This window comes from Mus musculus, chromosome 1, assembly GCF_000001635.26.
Source record: "Mus musculus strain C57BL/6J chromosome 1, GRCm38.p6 C57BL/6J".
NCBI lineage: Eukaryota > Metazoa > Chordata > Mammalia > Rodentia > Muridae > Mus > Mus musculus.
In genome coordinates, this window is record NC_000067.6 from 12,569,692 (window position 1) to 12,590,748 (window position 21,057).

Consider the following 21,057-nt stretch of genomic DNA (forward strand, 5'->3'; position numbering starts at 1 on the left):
GATTTTATTACAAATTTGTAACTTTAATAACATATTGAGTGTTGTTTCTTTTTTTTAAATCCAGATGACTTTTTCTCTGGTCTTACCACAACTACCTTTTATCTCCAGTATAGTTATGACTGCTATTCCATTCCTAGGGTCAAAAGGAATTCTTCACACTTGTGCAGGACTTGCCATAGAGTTTGTCTCAATTACTTTGATCAAGTAAAAGAAAATCACTGATGGGCTATGAGAAGGCTTAGCAGATATGGGGCTTGCTGCCAAAACTGATGACCTGATTTAAATCCCCAACGCTCACAAAGTAAAAGAAAAGAATGAAACTCTACAAATTATCTCAGGACTGTGCATCTGTATACACATACACACTCACACACACACACATATACAAACACACATGGGGAAATAGCTGAAATTTAAAGAAAGGAAAAATCAGAGCTCTTCTCATGTTTCTGAGGGTTTTCATAGTGAAAGAATGCAGCATTTATCAGACGAATGTTCTGTATCTATTGAGATAACCAAATGTTTAGTGGTTTTACTGTGTGTTTATGGAATTACATAGGAGTTTTAAATGTTAAGCATCTTCATTTTCCTAGCAAACCTGTTGTGATTATATGCATTATGGTATATAGATATCTCACATGCATGCTCACAAAGAAAAATACACATATATGTATCTACATCACAATATTCATTTCCTGTGATATTCCTAAGTGGTTTTTTTTCTTATTTATTATTTTACTTGTATGGGTACTTTGCCTTCATGTATGTCTATGCACCAGGTACATACAATGCCTGCAGAAGGCAGAAGAAGGCATTGAGTTGCCTGTAACTGAAAGTTACAAATACATCTGGGCCTCGCAATGGATGCTGGGAATCAAACTTAAGTCCCCTGAAAGATCAACAATGCTCTGAACTGCTGAGCAATTGCTCCAGCATTTTCTAGCTCATAAAATGAGATGAGAAGAACTTTATCTAAATAGTATTTACTATTACCTGGAGCATGCTATAATATACAGGAACTGTTATATAAATAATATATATGTCATATATATGTATGCACACATATATACACATATACATATATACATATATGTATATACATACACATCATATATACACATATACATATATACATGTATGTATATACATGCACATCATATATGCACATATATGTATGTACATATATACATATATGCACACATACACTTATACATATATATATGCAAACATATATATATAACATATAAACACATATAATACATATATACAAAATGTAACATATGTTATATATACACGTATACGACAGATAATATAGTGTATGTGTGCACATGTGTGCATGCATAAGCATGAGATTATATGCAACTGTGTATGTATGTATCTATCTGTACTTCTGTGTGGAGATCTCAGTTTCCCCTCAAATGTCTTCGTCAATCACTCTCCACCTTACTTTTTAAGGTAAAATCTCTCCCTGAAGCTAAGCTTGGAAATTTGATGACATTAGTAACCTCTAGGCCCCAGGAATCTCCCCATTGCCTCCTCCTGATAGGAAGTGTCACTATGGCCAGCCTTTTAACACAGGTGTTGGTACTTTAATTCAGATCTAATGTTTGGGCAAAAAGCTTGTTGTTACCTGAGCCATTTCTGTAGCCTCTATGATATTTTTAACTCACAAGTCATGTGTTTACTGGTTTGCTTTTTTTAAGTTCAATATTTAGCAAGCTATTCTCCCTAGAAATTTTCCACTGCATTTAGGTTTTTTAATTATTGCATATCTGATGTTTTACTTCATTACAGTAAAATTATAATATTTTCATTTCTGTACAATTTTTAAATTAATAAATAGGAGCTAGGTGTTAAGGCAGAATTGCCATGAATTCAGTGCCAGTCTCAGATCCATGACAAATAGCAATCCAGCCTGGATTACAGATGAGACCCTGTCTGCAAAAGAAAAACAAATAAATAAATTGTACACAGTTATTACATAGAAAGTGAATATGATGCTTTTATATGTAAATCTAGTTAGACAGATATATAGACAGGCAGGCAGGCAGGTAGACAGATAAACATGGTTAAGTTTTCAAATGTGTAAAATATTTTTGATCCTATGAAAATATCATTATTCTCCTACTTATAAGCATATACATTTGAATTTTCCAAGATTATGACCCTTATTGACACATAACCTAGCTCCATAACTCTGCTCCCTTTGTCTCCCCATGGCAGAGACTCATAGGATTCAGTGAGCAAGCAAAAGAAAAGAGAGAAACCTCCAGGGTATACACGGTCTGAGTGCACTCTTCGTCATGAGGATCAAAATCGCCAAGAGTCCATGTCGCTTTAAGGAAAGATCAGCTCTCTGTAGAGGGTTGTTTCATCACTTTTTATTTCATCCTTTGAGTGACTTAATATCCCCAAAACAAATCTTGCCGCGCTGTGCTCAGAAAGTTTTCTTTCTTTCCTGAAATTTGAACCTTTCTAACCACGTAACAGTTGCTAAGCAATTTGGAATGGAGATTAGCATAGATCTGGGCAGCACAAGCAGTCCTTTGTGAGCAATAAACAGTCTACTTTTCATTTAAAAAAATTAATATCCATGTCTGTGATGCTCACTAAGACTGTTTTGAAAATAAGCTAGATCTAATCCTCTTCTTTTTAATTTCTTGGAGACTGGCACCACTTGATCTGATTATGTAATGTTAAAATTGTAAGTTTTATGAGCTGCGCACACAGCCTGGCAGTATTAAAGCATCCAGCAATTAATAAAGTACCCCTGACTCTGTCCCTTTTTAAATTTTTTTTATTTGTTTGTGTATAGGGGGCTGTTGGTATCAGCTCAGAGGACAATTTTCAGAAGGTCCAGGATCCAATCCAGGTTGTCAGTTTGACAGCAAGGACATTTCTCACCTGCAGGACCATGTCACCCAAGCTTCTACCTGTTGAAGGAGGTTCCAAGGTCAGGTAGACCAGGAAACCTTGAAGTAGAAATTAAGTTCTGTTACCTGAGACTTTTGAAAGTCAGTCTAATTGGTTTGTTTTCTTATAAATCAGCTCCCTGTTTGTTTCACAGAACCTTATACTTCCCACCAAGAATCTTCAGTTAAGACCAGGATTACCAGTCCCAGGAAAGCTTTCTCTAGACCATCATGTTCACTGTATACAAATCTACAGGATGGGTTCTCGGGCTCAAATTTACCAAAGGAAAGTTCCTGATGACCTCAGCTCCATGTCTAGGAGTGGAACAAGGTGAACAGCCTCCAGTGTCTTTCCCGGGATTACCTGCCTAGCATTCCATGAATTCCTCTCACGGCACTCACCCTGTGAATTCTCAAGCTTACCACAGTTTTCCACCTTAGCAACAAGCTTTTCTCTTTAGAAATATTTCTAGGCCTGGCCTAGCATAACCCCCCCCCCCCCCCCGGACACATCACTTGAGCTGTGGAACTTCAGTAACCACCAAGAAAAACTCATTCCTTCTAAGATGCAGACTGAGAGCTAAGAACACAGAGGGAAAAAAGGATTATTCCAAAGTGAGTTGCTAAAGACACCGTGGCTAGTATTTCACACGAACGCATACTGACATCACTGGAGTAGGTATAGATACTAAAATACCACACTTGGACAGTTGAGATCCTGCGACCAGTAATGGCTCTTCGTGCCTGTACTGACTACATTTTGTCAACATGACAAACCTAGTCATGCCAGGGGAAGGGAACCATAAATTGAGGACTTCCCCCCATCTGACTGGTGTATGGGCGTGTCTGTAGAGCATTTTATACATTACTATTAATTGATGTAGGTGAGTGGGACCATTGTGGGTGGTGGCAAGCCTGGGTAGCAAGGCACCTGGCTTGTCTATGAAAGATAGCTGAGCAAGCCAGGGGAAGCAAACCAGTATTTCTTCTTGGTTTCTGTTTACAACTCTTGCCTGGTGCTCCCGCTTTGGTTTCCCTCCTTGACAGCCTGTAAAGTGTGGGGTGTCATGACATAGAACCTTCTCTCCCCAGGTTGGTTTTTCCCAGAGTTTTATCACAGCAACAGAAAGACAAACTGGAACATGGAACAAGCCTGGCAACCTGAGTTTGATTCCCAGAACCCACAAAGGTAGAAGGAGAGAACTGACTCCACAAAGCTGTTACGTGGCCTCCACATATATGCACAAACACATGCACACACCATGTAAAACAGGCCTGCATGCAATGATTGATTAATTAGTAACCTTAAAATAAGTATCTTTTCAAACTTTGGGATTAAGCAGCTCAGCAGGATTTATGGAGCATAGGTTCTATAGATGACACTGGCCAGTTCTTGGGAAGAATATAAAATTCATATCCCAATAAGCTCATCACCTATTAAAGTGGTATAAGATATTCTATAATCACATTTTAAAGTACAGTGTGAGATTAGGAAGATATCTTAGAAGTGAGGTACCTTGCAAAGGCCCTGAATTTGACCCTCATTCTCTAGTAATTAATTAGAATTATTCTGGAGTCTACCACAAACTTACAACAAGAAAATGACATATACTTCTATACACTTTACAGCTCCTAGATTGTTGGGAGTTATTAAGACAACACAATTGTCCTGATTTCTGAATTGGGCCTCTCCCCCCAAGAAGAAAAGGGGGGGTCAAAAGCAGGTCACCGACATACCGCTCTGAGAACAACCACAGATTGTTCCAGCCCTAAGTCAGTGCCGGATGTCCTGACCACACCCTAATACCACCAAGTTCCTGCTTTCCTGTGTAGTCGCCCAAAGAGAAATTTCTGCTGCCCCATCCCTCCTGCTGAGAAGTACTTCCTCTTTTTCCTATCCCCATCACTCCTACTGAGAAGTGCTTCCTCCTTTGCTGTGTATTTCCACTGCCCCATTTCTCCTGCTGAGAAGTACTTCACCTTTTGTTTGTGCATTTAAGCCTTGAGCCTTGCTAATACAGTGACACCTTGATGCTAATCAGACTGTTTACATGTCGTTTCTCACACTTGGTATCCATCTAAGAACCCCATTTGGTTCTTAGGAGAAGGTCCCCTCGAGACCCTCAAATAACTGGACCTGCTGGACGGGTCACTAGATTTCAAACTTCCACCTTGAGGGAGAAGAGGGGATTAAATTGCTCCTAAAATAAATCACAAGCAAATGAAGTCATAGTAGCATCAGTGACCAGCTAACAGCCAAGGAGCAATATACAGGATCTTTCAGAAGGAACGGTGACCACAGGCTGGTCGGGCCACTGCTAAACATAGTATGATACCACTTGTTCAAACACACAAGTAAGGGATGCTAAAGCATGATTCTTTCACCTTTCTTCCACATTCTCTATTTTGACTAATAGTAGTGTGAAGTTGTTGTTGTTGTTGTTTAGAGACATAGTCTCATTATGTAGCCTTGAATTATGTAGCCTTGACTGACCTAGCACTCACTAGGTAGACCAGGCTGGCCTCAAACCCACGGAGATCTACCTACCTCTGACTCCCACATGAATGGATTAAAGGTGTCCAACACCACAACAGGTTGACAATGGAATGTCTACTTCTTAATAATGTTCTAGAGGCGTTTTCCTGAGGATCTAAATTAATTCACCAAATCCAGATGTTTACAAAGTGCTTTTGCATTCCTTTCATGGGAGGCAGAAGCAGGGAGGTAACTAGCTCCTGACTGTCTAGCTTAATGAGTTTGATGAGCTTCAGAACAATGAGAGACCCTACCTCAAAACAAATAAAAAGGATTTCAATTTTCTAGTTGTTTTTATGTTTGGATTAATGTCCCTAGTTTCAATTAGAAGTATAAGAATTGATTTTGTCTATTTATATTTGTCTTTCTGGAAACAAAAAAGTATGAAGTGCACTTTCCAATACCCTTTTCAAAGGGGAACACTTTGTCTTAATGCTTCTTATCATAAAAGAATGTAGGGTTTGTCAAATATCTTTACATTGCTCTTTGAGGAAACTGTAAGTGTTTGTCATTTATTAGATACCATGATTACATTATACTATGTTTTTTCTGATATTAAATAAACCTCCAATTCAAAAAAAATAATGTTCTAGAGGATATCATTATCATAGAAAAGTTAAACTCTAAAATAATTACCAAGTTTATATTGTACAATGCCAAAAAACCCCAAGTAAAATATTTGAGCTCATGATCAGTCTCACTAAAAATTACCCAATTGGCAAATTTATAATTTGTTCAGAGCAGTAAAAATAGGCCATAGTCATTTTAATGGACAGGTGATGGATGCATCCATGCAATACCTAAGATATTCTCTCTACATTTTTTCCTAAACCATTATAAGAATTTTAATTTTTCCCACTAGAATTATCAGTATGTTAGGAATGAGCCTTTACACAGGTTTCATTATAATGAAAACTGGTCCTTTTTAAGTTTTTTACCAAACTTCTAATTGCAGCAGTGTTGTTTGAGAAGAAAAAGGAGAGAAAGAAGTATAAATGGGAGGGGAGGAGAGGGAATGGGATAGGGAAGGAAGGGGAGGGGAGAGGAAGGGATGAGATGGAAGGGGAGGGGGCACTAAAACACTCAGAATTAAGAAGAAAAAAATATTAAATCAAGTGTTGTATAATCACGTAATGAATGAATTACCAAACAGCCATTCCCCAAAACAACAAACAGAGACCATGATTATATGGTTTGCATTATTTTTATGAAATACAAGTAGATCCACCATCCAGCCATCTCTGTGCATATGTATATAGGCTAAGGACATGTATATGTATATAACTAAAATGACAACTGCGTTTAACTCTAGGATGCAAAATTTATTATAACTGTTTCTTTTTTGCTTTTCCTGTTTCTATTTAACTAAATACCACACACACACACACATATGGAGAGAGAGAGAGATTTGGAATACAATAGTGTAAGTTACAAGATTTTTATTTAAAGATTACTTGAATTCACAGATTTGTTAGCCACAAATATGTATACTTGCTTTCTCCACCAAAAAAATGGAATGAAGGTTACAGATTCTTTTCTTATTTTTTCCTAGACATAAATAAGGGTATCACGCATTGGCCACAGGTTAAGTATAAATGGTGACCTGTACTGGTACAGGTATTTAGGGTGTAACTCAACTCTATAATATTATTAGGTTATGTGGAGTATTATAACCTATAACTCAAATTAATTTGGATTTTCTGATTCAGTTCTCTGGCAGAAGTCAACTTTAGAGCACAGTAGATAATGCATAGTCAGAGAAATTATGATTTACTTTGAAAAAAGCAGGAAGCACCAGTTCCAGGGTCTTTAACAGGGCTGATTTCAATCAAGGTCTTGCTATTGTTCCCAAAGATGGCCTTATTCTTTCAGAAAAAGATAAATGGTGGCAATTGTCCCTATTAGGATGGAGAATAATAAAAAGGAAAGCACTTCCTGGCTAATTCCCATCTCCATAGAAACCGCTCAGCTCCCCACGCCTCTTGTCCCTAGCATCAGTCAACAGAATTTTCTGATGTTAGGCGATTGGAGCCAGGCGTCTGCCTTCTCTCAAACTGGGATACCTCGAAGGATGAATTGAAAGAACAAAGAGACTTGTGCCATGTTTTTAAAGGCCCCACTGCATCGCATTTAAATCCTTCCCCTATTTTCTGTCTCAAGTTTCTGAGGAACTGTGTTTCACGTGAGTTTCAAAGGCGCATGTGAAATGCAGCTGTTCGCAGAGAATCCTTCATCCTGAGGACCCTTCCTGTCCCTTTCTCTTATTTACACTCAAATCGTCCATTGATAAGAATTTCTTCTTTTCCCTACATTTTACAAGCATGCCTGTCTTCTGAGTTCTGAGATGTCCGCTGTGCTGTGCAGGCTTTACCTGCTGACTGAATAAAGCACTTTAATGTAGATGTGATGGAATTAGTCATTCCCCTCCCCCTTTGTTCCCATTCAGCTTGCAGGCGCGGGGGGGGGGGGGGGGGGGGGGTATTTAAGGTAAATAACCCCAGTCTGTTTGAAATTTAATTTGACTCAGTAGCTAATTGGATTTAATAATTACACAACACACTAAAAGTGCATTGAGAGCAACTGGCCTGAAAAAGAATTATGTAGCTGAAAATCTAGAAATTGTTGAATTGATAGAACTTTAAAGCCTGGAGTTTAAAGATGATGTAAATGGGCCTCTAATTCTAGCTTGGGGATGAGTTGGGGGGGGGGGGAGAGCAAAAGAGAGAAAGAGCAAAAGACAGAGAGAGAGGGAGGGAGGGAGGAAGGAGGTGTTTTGAATATATATGAATGAAACTAAAAATTATTATTATATTTTAATTAGATTTTAGTGAACTGTATTTGGGAACTAGTTTTTCAGTGTTGCTCACTTCTTGTTTTACAAATAATGAGCCTGATGTGTGGATGTCTGACTCAGAAAATACAGACATGATGCCCTCAGACAAAGGAGAAAGAAACAAGAAAGCTGGGCTAGACAAAACAAAGGAACCTGGTTGGGACAGTGGCTACCACCACAGTGCATGTTTCTTCAGCTCCATAAGCACATGTCTATTATGCTCTGTGCTGCAGCGCAGCTCAGCCTTGATCAGAATGCTCTGGTGAGAAAATCCAGTCCAATCATGAATTTTGCAGGCAAATGCAGGAAACTAGAAAATATCACCTTGAATGAGGTAACCCAGACCCCAAAGGATATGCAGGTATGTACTCAATTATATGTGGATATTAGCCATAAAGTTCAGGATACCCATGCTACAATCCACAGACCCAAAGAATCCAAAAAAACAAGGAGGACCCAAGGGAGGAAAGAAGGGGAAATAAAATAGATATCAGAAGTGGATGGAGGGAGGGAACCTGGTGGGGGGGGGATGGGGATGGGGATGGGGATAGGAACAGGGAGAGGGGGCAGGGATCAGATGAAGGGAGAGCAGGGAAGAGAGAACAGGAAATTGTCAGTGGGTGGACAGGGGTGGAGCATCTCTAGAAAGTGCCAAAGACTTAGGCCAATGGGAGGCCCCAGGAAGTCTATGGGGGACTCTAGCAGTGGGGGACATGGAGCCTGAAGCTGACATCTCCTGTAGCCACTGATGACTTCCAGTGGTGGGATAGGACAGAGGCCCACGCACAAAACCTTTGACGCAAAGTGTATCCTGCCTATAAGATGGAGTAGAGACTGAGGGAATGGCCAACACTGACCTGCACAAATTGAAACCCAACCCATGAGCAAAAACCAATCCCTGACACTATTAATGATACTCTGTTCTGCTGGCAGACAAGATCCTAGCATAACTGTCCTCTGAGAAGTGCTACACACCAGCTAATGGAAGCAGATGCAGAGACTCACAACTAAACATTAGATGGAGTTCAGGGAATCTAGTGGAAGAGTTGGGAGAAGGATTGAGAAATATGAAAAGGTCTGGAACTTCACAGAGGAACAACAGAGTCAACTAACATGGACCTTCGTGGGCTCCCAGAGACTGTATCACCAACCAAAGAGCAAGCATGGACTGTGTTGGCATCAGGACATTCCAAACCTATGACATCACATAGGTGTCAGCACGACCTGTGACCTGAAGACTGGTTGCCAAGACAACAGGTACCATATTCCCAGCATTCACTTGGCTCACCTCCCACCATTACTTGTGTTAGGTCATTTTCCATATAAATAAGAACACCCCTCCTCTCTCCCCTCCCTTCTCTTTCTGCCTCTACCTTGTCTCTCCCTTCCAATAAAACCTCTTCCACGTGGAACTGTCTTGGCCTAGTGTGCTGTGAGACACATCAAACTGTTGATGTATTCTCACACATCAGACTGAGCCTAGGCCCCTGATATATGTAGCAGATATTCAGCATGGTCTTCATGTGGGTCCTCCAATCACTGAAGCTTCGGCTGTCCCTTAATCTGTTGCCTGTCTATGGAACCTACTCCCCTGACTGAGCCACCTTGTTTGGCCTCCGTGGGAGAGGATGTGCCTAGTTCTGTGTAGACTTGGTGTCCCAGGGTGGGGAGATGTGGGAGGAGGAGCTCCACCTTCTCAAAGGAAAAGGGGAGAAGAATGGGGGAGGAGCTATGAGAGGGGAGACTGGAAGAAGAGTGGTGGGTATTGGGATGTAAAGTGAATAAATAAATTAATTAATGGAAAAAATCCAGTCTCATATCAACTTTTTAAAAATCTTTTAGAACCAACAAGAAGTCGGGGGGGGGGGGATGCAATTGTCTGGTACTACAGGATAAGCAGCTGGTGACACTAGTTCCTAGCTGTTAACTTTTCATCTCTACAGATATGGATTCCTATACTTGAATCTCTAGACACAATGGCTGCCTCTATCTCGGTTTTCCATTGCTTCAAACAAAAGCAACTTTCACAGTTGTGGTTTTAACACTAGCCCCGAACTCTTCTTCACAGTGATTTTCCATCCTTTTTTATAAAACCCTTGGCAATTAAGGTGTCCCAGTAAGAGACAAGCTTAGTGAACACACAGAAGCCTTCTTAGACTTATGCCCTCTATGGCTGATCAACAAAACAAGCCAGCTCAGTGTGTATTTTCTTTACGCCTGTCATTAGGAAAGATAAAAATAGCAAGTTTTTCAAGTGTCCATCAGCAATGTTGATATTATGCTTCCTGAAAAATGCATATGTGCATATTCTGAATAGGTTTAGCATCTAAGCACCAGCTACATTCTCACTAACAGGAAGCTATTTCTTACCTCTGTATGTGACCATTTGTATGTGACCATTCGCAACTGACTCTTCCCCCGCCCCCCAGCAGGTCTCCAGGCAATAATTCCCCCAGTTTCCCTCTTCCTGAGTGACAAGAAATCTCCAAGGCAGCAGAGCCCAGTTGAGAGTCCCTGAAAGAGAGTCCACCAGAATAACATTTTCAGGAGGCATGACATTCCACACTTCACTTCCTGCATTCCTACACATACTACCCCTTAGAAATGCATCCTGGTTCACTTGCTGACCCCTTTTAGGTGGACAACCCCCACCCCCTGCATGAGGACAGCACCCTAGGGTGAATTTGTTTAGCAGGTTGCTTTATGGATAAGCTGATGAAAACCTGTTTGAGTCTCCAGAAGAGAATGCAGAGGGAAGGATCCCAGGGAGCTGGGTCATCTTGGGTCACAGACTAGTTGAGACCTAGAAAGTTGAAATTGTTCTAGCTTCTGGCTCTGACAGACAAAATAAGAAAGAATTGTGAATGACCCCAGGACTTCATGTGGGTCCATCTCATGAAAGAACAAAAGTCTACACTCAGCACTGTTGCCCATTAGGTCGGAAAAGTTCCCAAGTCCTAAAATTTTGGCTCTTTGCTTTTCATCTACCTATCCCTGCCCCCCGACTCCCATCAATCACCTATTCATCAAGACTTGGTAACTGCTTTTCAGTCATGTACGTTGAAATTCCATGACGGCTACCTGAAGTTGGTTTTCAGATCATTAGAAAAATCAGTTATGGTTTTTCCATTAAGATTCAAACCAAGAAAAATCTTTAAATTGATTTCCCAGGCATGCCTAATTCACTTTTTAATTAGTTAATGATTTTTCCTCAGAATCATCTCCATATTATTGATACACAGCAGGAGGAAGAAAAGGCTCTCCACTCTGTTATTTTAATACCGATAAATGTGGAAGCTACAATTCATAAAAAGTAGTTGGTGTCTTTATTTTCTTGTCTTGTGGACCTGGACTAAACTTCACAGCAATGCTCTCCAGAAGCTGTGGCCGTCTTGTTCCTGCTTTTCTTTTCTTCTCTTTGTTGTTTACTTGTTTGCTTGTTTGTTTGTTGGTTGGTTGGTTAGTTTTTTTGTTTTTTGTTTTGTTTTGTTTTTTTGGTTTTTGTTTTTTGTTTTTGTTTTTTTTTTTTTGCTGGAATAACTACAGACTTGTCTGTTACAGTGAAAACTAATTAGGATATGCAAGAATGAACAAAAGCAGCACTTACTTGAACAGAAAAGAGCCAGGTCTGGTGGCACATACTTGCCATCCTAGGACTAGATGCAAGTACAGCAGGATCCTTGATGCTTGCTGGCCCTCTAGCCTTGTGGAATCTGGGAGCCCCAAGCTCACTGAGAGACCCTGTCCCAAAACATAAAGTAGAGCAAGAGAGGAAGGCCCCAGCATTGACTTCTGACCTCACAGACACTCACACATGTACATATGAGCACTTGTGTGTGTGCGCGTGTGCATATACACATCTGAAAAGAGTAATTTTCATGTTTTCCCTCTTTCTTTTTAAAGAGAATTTATCCTGGGCTGAGAGTATGGTTCAATAGTACAGCAGATATTTAATGTTCACAAGGCCAGCCCCGGGGTAATAAATAAATAAATAAGATAAAAGTAATTGATTAAATTCAAAGAACACACAGAGCATTGCATTTTACTAGCACCTTGAAATGCACAGATGAATAAAACTCTATGATTCTTAAAAGGATATATATGATGACATCTCAAGGGTTTTTGTTCATTCTGGAATAAGGGAATCAACAGTCTGCCCTATCAGAGGCGGTACAGAGTGCTAAGCTCACTCACCAGTGGATATCCAGGTAAGAGAATATATATGCAATTGTTGAAGAAAATTGGGAGTCTTTGGCAAATGGTGATTCCAAAACCAGATTCTAGAACATTCTTTCTAGTTCTGGGCATGAACGTGAGAGGAGGCAGACTGGAGGTTATCTGGCACATTCATGCAGTTTATATTTTTGGTTGTGAGCTTAACCTTTAAGGTAAAGCCACCTCTCCATCACAATATTCATGTATTTTTATCTCACTAAAGATTTCTGAGGAAGGCAAGGCTTGCCATCTCAGTGGAGATACAAGTCCAGGTGAAAAAAGTAAATGACTTACCTTTCTGTAGTAGACTGAGGAATCCCAGCGGATCCTCCAATCAGTGTGTGCTGGTCCCTGGACTCTCCTCATAGGCAGCAGTACCACACGGGACCACTCAATAGCTGCCCTGGCACTGTACCTGCTGCTTCCCACTCATTGATTCTGCAGCTGTCAATAAAATTTGAAAAGTATAAATATTACAAATAAGGCAACTGAGGCCTGAAAAGGGCAGCACGTGCAGGTGAACAAATTCTGTACCCGCTACCTGAGCCTCAGAGCCAGTTCCACGTGACTCTGAAGACCTGTCTTTAGTTTACTATGCCAAAATGCTTTCCAACATCTAAGGGGAAAAAAAAAAAAAAACAAAGGAAACCCAGCAGCATGTCAGGTCTGCCACAGCAGAGGGGCTCATACATGCTGCCAAAGGCTGAATGGATGCTCTTGTCACATAGCAACTTAGTGGCACAATTGCACCTAGAGAGAAAGCAGGTCCTGCAGCAGCCTTCTTCCCATGACTCCACTTGGCAACAATGTACTTAGGACCTGACTTAGACAGATGAAGATGTCAAACTCTGGGGGAGAAAACTTCCAGAGCGTCTCAAGATACGTTACAATTTTTTGCCCCTGTATTCAATCTTTCCACACTTTACCTCCTTTTTAGTACACAGCCAGTGCAGTTGGGTGGCTTGGACAGGAGGTGACCCTTTAATCAGACCAAATAATCAGACCTAATAATCAGACCAAAGAGTCCAACCGTAGCCACTGAGGGCTAGATGAGATGAGAATGGTGGCCTGAGACATAGCAATGCAAAGCCTGAGTCTGTGTTGGGGTTTTCACATAAACTGAGCAGAGGAAAACAGGCCAGAAAAGCATCTAGCAAAGGTGGCTCTTGTTTCATAACTTACTTCTAGTATTACCACAATTTCTCCTGAAGGGAAAAAACTCCAAAGTCTAGAAAAATATGGTTACACAAGGAAAATGAAGGTCTATAATGAGGAGACATTTGTCTTGTAGGAACTTAACTACAAGATAATTAAATTCAATGGGGTGTGTAATTACACAAAGAATGGAATCCAATTCCCTGGAATTCTCTCCTCGGCTACCTTGGGGGAATGAGCTAGACCCTGGCTTTTTTCTTGCTGATGTTTTCTGAATTAATCTTGTCAGTATTTCTAACAAAAAGAGCCGTGTTTTAGCCTTCAAGCTGGTTTCATATTTTCTAGAGTTTCCATGCAGGGGAAGCATCTAGTCCACAGCTGGATGGAACTTTCTGGTAACTTCCTGCAGCTGGAACCAGAGTGCTACAGCCCTTTCCCTTTAACCCACACTGAGCTAGGAGAACCTACTGACCAAGGGCTTTTCTCAATGAAGCTGTTAAGGATGACCTTTTAAAATAAAACTATGAAGTTCAGATAAATCTCTTCAAACTGCTGTGATATCCAGAGGATGCTTTTAAGAAAGCTTTATCTTGTAATCAGCTTGTTTCATTAGCATTTAGTAGCTTACTAAAATTATGAAGCAATAAGGGAAGGATGCCCTGTCAGAGTCGGCTTGAATTTTGTTCTATTCTCTACATTTTGTGATTCATATATGTTTATATTTTAAAAGTAATTTGGTGTTCTTGGCCCTTCACAATGTTACCAAAACTTTCAGGGAGAGAATCAGTACATTATGTCAATAATTTTCATGAACCTAATTGCTTATCTATAGGTTTATTGCTTAATAATTAGCAATGGTTCAGTTGCTTGTTTTTTGGCTAAGTGTTCAATTGTAAGAAGTGTGTAGCAGCAAGTAAGGTCTCTTAGGGAGGTTTGCTTTGTTTTGCTTAGATGTTATTTTGAATTGGGGGGGGGTGGGGGCATGCAGGCATGTGGACATGTATACCACATGCAGGCAGGTGCCAGCAGAGACCAGAGTCATGAGAGACCCTGAAGCTGGAGTTATAGATAGCTGGAAGCCACCCTGTAGAGTAGATGCTGAGGACTGAGCTCAGGTCCACTGGAAGAGCAATGAATGCTCCTAACCATTCTCCAGTCCCAGGAACCGTCTTCTGTGACAGCTCCTGTGATAGCAGGAGGTTCCCAGGAGCAGAAAGACTTGGAGGTGCTCCCTGTGGCCAGTCACTTCCCTTACTATTTCACAGAGTTCTAGACAGAGAGAACTATGAATTATACAGAACAAGTGGCAATGGCAGCAAATAGAAAATGCTCAGATCCTCTATCTCCTGGTGTGATCACAAGTACTGTCCTGACCAAGTGAAGACGCTGGTGAGGCTTGGGAACAGTTACTGCATGCTTTCCTGATTGGCCACCTTATGGCAATTCAGGAATCCTCTTGGCTGCTTCTCTTAAGCTGACGCCGTCCTCCCACACTGCCCTGAACCATGAGTCTCGAGGCTTCTGGGGTAGTTAGGCTGAACCCAAACTGTGAACCCAGCAAAGTGGAAACTTCCACTTCCCTCCCTCCCTAAGATTAGAAGACAGAACTGAACATTATGAATCAAATGGCTACATGCCTAAGATGCTTGGTGAATCCTTAAGATGATGATGGTGATAGTGGTGGGGGGGAGGGGTGGTGATGGTGATGGGAGGAGTAGTGATGATGACGGTGGTAGTAGTGGTGATGATGGTGGTAGTAGTGGTGGTGGGAGAAGTGGTGGTGATGATGGTGGCATACTTGGAAGTTTTAAATTTTCTTCAGTATCTAAATAGAAATATTTAAGAAAGTCTGATTTAATATTCAAACTATCAGAAGGATGTTCAGATTTTTGTTGGCATCCATTGAACTAAAGAAGAAGGAAAGATACTGATTTCAGCAGTTAGAGATGTGCCTCTTGGGCAATGACTTCCTGTTTCCCACAGGATGAAGAACAGAGAATGTCTGGGTTAGCCTGCCTGGCTGCAGAGCTGTGTGGATGTGTATATGCTCTGCTGCCTCTCCTCTATCACACCTCTGTCGTTCCTGTCCCACACTTCTGCTCATGTCAAAGACATGATAGCAAGTCATGGAGTTGACATGTGTATAACTCATCCATGCACTTCTCTTATGAACATCACTCTTCTTAAATTCCAACCAACCCTAGGAAGTAGGAGTTTCTGTTTTCTGAACAAAGAAACTCAGCATGGGAAACTATGCTTATCCACCTTAGGTCACGTGGCACAGAAATGACAGATTGAAAATATTCCTTTCTAATGGTAATGCGCACCTTAATTATGTATATAACACATGGTGGCTGGTGGAGAGGAAAGGGGAAATGGGCTCTAAAAAAGAGCTCACGAAGTAGCTCAGGGTGGCAGCTTTCCTTGAATCTGAGCATGTGGCATCTGGATGGCCACTAGCACAAATCCACTCAGGGCTACACAACAGACTTGCTTCAACAAAAAGAAATGATAGTAGCTGAACTTTGATCCCCCAAAAGGAAAAGAAAGTCAGTTTTCGAAGTTTGAGTTTCCAAAGCCAAAGCAGTATGAACTCTTCACTTTATAGTCACTTGTCACATCTGCTTAGAAGTCACCAAGCTCAGATTCTACTTCATCCATGAAAAATTTGATGATCTGTTCCTGGAACTACTAGCACAGCTATCATTATCAATTTAACTGATGACTAATAGCTTCACAGAATACTTTATCATTGAAAGGCATTATAAGCTTATGTGTTTGTTCATATTTGTGACATATCACACCAAGTACACAACAAATGTCCTAACATTTCTATGTTTCATACTACCTTGAAGAATGTCTCAAGAAGAAGTGTGTCTGTGTGTGTGCATGCCTGGTGTGTGTGTGTGTGTGTGTGTGTGTGTGTGTGTGTGTGTGTGTGTGTGTGTCTGCATGCAGGGGATTCAACCCAGACCCTCAGGAATACCACAGAGCCACTCCCAACTCCTGAATAATGTCTCAATTGAGAACAATAAAGGATATTAATTTCAGGAATATCTAAATTTAAAAGTATAACAAATAAATCAAACAAAGCAAATATGTAAAGTAACATGGTAATCAATAAACAAAGAAGCAGGTACCAGTTCTGATGTGGGACAAAGTTCAGTCCAGTGTAGACATATGGACACACAGACACATGGACAAAGGACAAGTGATGTTTTTGACAAAGGTGTCAATGGAAATCTTCTCTCATTTGATTACAAATTCTCTGCCTCCCCACTACCCCTCAGTCAAGGGAATTAAATGGGAAAAAAAAAAGTCATTATTTCAATAAATGTACAAGGGTAATTAAACCTATACAATTTTAAAACAGTGTGCCATCCCACAAAATAAATTCCAAATGGCTTACTTAAATTTAAAACTAAAAGCATATAGAATAAAATGAGAATATGGTTATGGCCAGGACCAGGTAAAAATTGCTTAGAGAATTCAAAGTCTAATTGCCTTGGGCATGGTATACACCTGCAAACCCAACACCCGGAGGCTGAGGCAAGAAGACCAAGACTGCCAGCCTGTGGTCTATAGCAAGGTTTGCTTTCAGGAAAGGGAACATGGATTCTAACCATGGAAGAAAAATAAAGACAAAAAGAGCATAATAAAACCTTAAGGCTGCTGTAGCCTCCCACAAACCTGAAGCAGGCTGAGCCAGAACTTGACCTTGCTGCCACTAAGGAGATTATCTAGGGTGGAGCCTTCCTCCCTAGATCACTCTATTGTTGAGCCACTGTTGCTGATTCTCTTCAAGATACTGCTACCTGCTGAGAGGCCCCAGAGCTATTCCAGAGACTACACCAGCTGGTTCTAGGCTCCAAGAATGAATTGGCGGGAATGGGCCTTCTGCCTTCTTTATAAAGTGTGTCCGCCATTAAAAATTTGAACCTTGATCAGAACACTGTCTTGGTTCCATCTTTCTCTCGTCGCCTAGTTTCTCTCTTTCAGCGCTGGCCTGCCATTCAGGTGTACCCGTCCTTGTGAGCTGCTGGACAGCTCACAACAATTTGGCACCCGGACTGGAACCTGAAGAAGTTCAGGAGGACACTGAGGTAACACTGTTTTGTGTGGAGATCCACGGAAGAAAAAGAAAAGGATCATATTGGACACTGAAGCAACAGGTACACATTCTAGCGCTAGTTTAAAACTTCATTTTTTAAAGGGTTGCTACAGGGGTGGAAAGATACGGGCTAAGTTTGGATTCAGTGCTAACCCAGCGCTGAATCCGCTTGGGTCAACAGTGGAATTATCGGAACTAGGAACTGATCAGGCGGTTATCCATGGCTTTTAAAAGCTGCCTCAGGCGAGAGGAAAAGGGTTTAAAAAAAGAAATGAATCAGGCCATTGTCCTCGGTTTTCAAGAGTTGCTTCGAGCAAGAGGAGTAGGGCTCAAAGTACAATTGTTAGAAATCTTTTAGATAGGATAGATTCTTGTTGCCCACGGTTCAAGGAAGAAGAAACTTTAGATATCAGAACCTGGGAGAAAATTGGAAAAGCCTTGAAAATCACTCAGGCAGATAATTTCACCTTTTGTCTCTGGGCGCTCATAAAAGATGCTATTGAAAAGGTGATCTCGGAGGGGTTAGATAGTAGCCAGGCAGAGCTTGATGAATCTCAGGAAGAGCGCCTTTCAGAAAAGGGTCCTCTCAACTCTAAATTTGATAGATATAGAGACTCCGATGATGAGCTAATTTTAGACAAAGCAGATCACTCAGAAAGAGGAGCTGCCAAATATTCTGAGGAGGATTGGTCTCCTTGCAAGTCTCCCGCTCCACCTATAGCCTCCACCGTGGGAGATGCTACTCATAGGGACATGCAACTAAGCAAACTAGAGTTTGAAGTTAGGCTGCAAAAATTGACTGATAAGCTTGGGGAGCTAAAAAGGATGTCAGATGGAGAAAAAAATAACTCTTCTGAAATGCACCAAGCACCGCTGGGAAGAGCTGTGAGTCAGACTCATGGGAGAGGACAGGATACTACTCATGTGCTAGCCTTTTCTGTCATTGAAGTAAATGACCAGGAAGATACTAGAGTCAGACACTACCAGACTTTGGATTTCAAGTTGATAAAGGAGTTAAAAACAGCTGTTGTGCAATACGGTCCTTCAGCCCCTTTCACACAAGCATTACTGGATACTAGAGTCACACTTATCCCCCTAGATTGGAAAACTCTATGTAAGGCTACCCTGTCAGGAGGAGATTTCTTACTTTGGGATTCTGAATGGCGGCGAGACGCCAGTAAGAAAACTGCTGCTCTAAATGCTCAGACCGGTAATCTAGACTGGGATAGTAACATGCTTCTGGGAGAAGGTCCTTATGAGGGCCAGGCGAATCAGATTGGTTTTCCTGTTGGAGTGTACACGCAGATTGTGTCGGCTGCCCGCCGTGCTTGGGGACTGTTACCGGTTAGAGGGGATATTGGTGGGAGTTTAGCCAGCATTCAGAAGAGTTCTGATGAGCCTTACCAGAACTTTGTGGATAGGCTATTAATAGTAGCTAGTAGAATAATTGGAAAATCTGACTCAGAAAGTCCTTTCGTTATGCAGTTGGCTTATGAGAACGCTAACGATGTGTTGCGCTGCTATCTAGCCACACAAAGGACAAACAGATTTAGCGGGATATGTCTGTCTTTGTGCAGAAATCGGGCTATCATATAATCAGGGTTTGGCTTTCGGCGCCGCTTCACAAGGGGCTGCCATTCAAGCAATGTTCTCGCAGAAACGAGGGAATAATGCATGTTTTAAGTGTGCAAGTTTGGGTCATTTTAAAAGTGATTGTCCCAAGAACAAAGGTGCTGAGAGTGGGCAAGCAGGCCATGCCCCAGGAATTTGTCCCCAGTGCAGAAAGGGCAACCACTGGGCTAAGGTGTGCAAATCCAAGCCAGGCACTCTGGGCCATCCGGTGCCGGGAAACAAGAGGAGGAGCCAGCCACAGGCCCTGACTTACTCACAGAAAACAGCTTATGGGGCTATAAACCTGCTGCCCAGCCAAAGAGATCAGTTTTTGAATTTGTCAAGGATAAACCAGGAGGTACAGGGTTAGACCTCTGTTCTACCACCCACGCAGTATTAACCCCAGAAATGGGAGTCCAAACTCTGCCTACCGGAGTCTTTGGACCTCTACCTGTAGAGACTTGTGGATTTCTTTTAGGACGAAGCAGTTCTATTGTAAAAGGCCTGCAGATTTATCCAGGTGTTATAATAATGATTATGAGGAGAAATTAAAATCATAGCTGCTTCCCCTCATGGTGTTATAACTGTACCCGCTAATCAAGGAATTACTCAACTTGTTTTAATTTCTCTACATCCACCACCGCCCAGATTTGTTAAGAATGAAAGAGGACAAGGTGTTTTTGACTCGTCTGGTGTGAATTGGGTTCAATCTATTACTAATCAGAGACCTAACCTTAAAATGACATTTGATGGAAAAAGCTTTGAAGGTTTGATAGATACTGTAGCCGATGTAACAATCATTAGAGGACAGGACTGGCCCTCAAACTGGCCTTTGACTGATACGCTAACTCACCTTCAAGGAGTTGGTTATGCTAGTAACCCAAAACGAAGCTCCAAATTGCTAACCTGGAGAGATGGGGAAGGAAAATCAGAACAAGCCATTCAGCCTGTAAGACGACAATGGCCCATGATTTACCTCATTCATTTCATAGATGATGTTTTGATGGTGGGAAAAGACCCCCCAGGATTTGTTTTTGTGTTATAGAGATTTACAAAAAGCTTTAGCTGAAAAAGGATTACAGATAGCTTCTGAAAAGATACAAACTCGGGATCCTTATAATTATTTGGGCTTTAGACTTACTGATCAAGCTATTTTTCCCCATAAGATAGTTATTCGCAGAGACAACTTAAGGACTTTGAATGATTTTTAAAAAATTTTAGGTGATATTAATTGGCTTTGCCCCAATTTAAAGTTCACTACAGGGGAGTTGAAACCTTTATTTGATATTCTTAAAGGAGTTCTGATCCTACCTCCCCTAGATCCCTAACCTCAGAAGGATTGCTGGCCTTACAACAAGTGGAAAAAGCTATTGAAGAGCAATTTGTCACTTATATAGATTACTCTTTGCTGTTACATCTGTTAATTTTGAATATGATTCATGTGCCTACAGGATTGCTATGGCAAAATTCTCCTCTAATGTGGATACATTCAAGGATGTCTCCTAAACGCAATATCTTGCCATATTATGAAGCAGTAGCCCAGATGATTATCATTAGAAGGAAGCAGACACTAACTTATTTTAGCATAGAGCCAGATATTATTGTTCAGCCTTACAACGTAAGTCAAGACACTTGGCTGAAACAGCATAGTACAGATTGTTTGCTTGCTCAAATAGGGTTTAAC